The 346-nt window shown below is 55.5% G+C and overlaps 1 protein-coding gene across 1 annotated transcript in view; it reads left to right on the forward strand.

Moving 5' to 3' along the window:
- The window catches only part of DAP3 (death associated protein 3), a 27433-nt gene that overhangs the window by 22684 nt on the left and 4403 nt on the right, over positions 1-346 (forward strand). The window lies entirely within an intron of this gene.

Below are 346 nucleotides of genomic sequence, written 5' to 3' on the forward strand. Positions count from 1 at the left end.
GGGTACGGGGGCGGTCGGGCTGGGGGAGCTGAAAGGGCTTTTCCAACCCCAACGATTCCGTGATTCTATGATTCTGGAAGACGTACGTTTGGCTTTGCTAGCTCAGAGGGGCCTGCAACATTTGCATTGTGTTTAGACCGTTTTTACTGAAGAACGTTCTCTCGGTAACAAAAGAGCGCGTCTGTGTCTTGTTACAGTGGGAAAGGGCTGGGCATTTCTCTGTGTAACATTACCGAGGCTGAATGCTACAGTGCTATGTTCCCTGGGAGCAGAGCCCGACCCCCCCGGCTCCCCCCTCCTCTCAGGCAGTTGTAGGCAGCGATGAGGGCTCCCCTCAGCCTCCTCT

The sequence above is a fragment of the Egretta garzetta genome, unplaced genomic scaffold (assembly GCF_000687185.1).
Source record: "Egretta garzetta isolate BGI_Z169 unplaced genomic scaffold, ASM68718v1 scaffold141, whole genome shotgun sequence".
Lineage (NCBI taxonomy): Eukaryota > Metazoa > Chordata > Aves > Pelecaniformes > Ardeidae > Egretta > Egretta garzetta.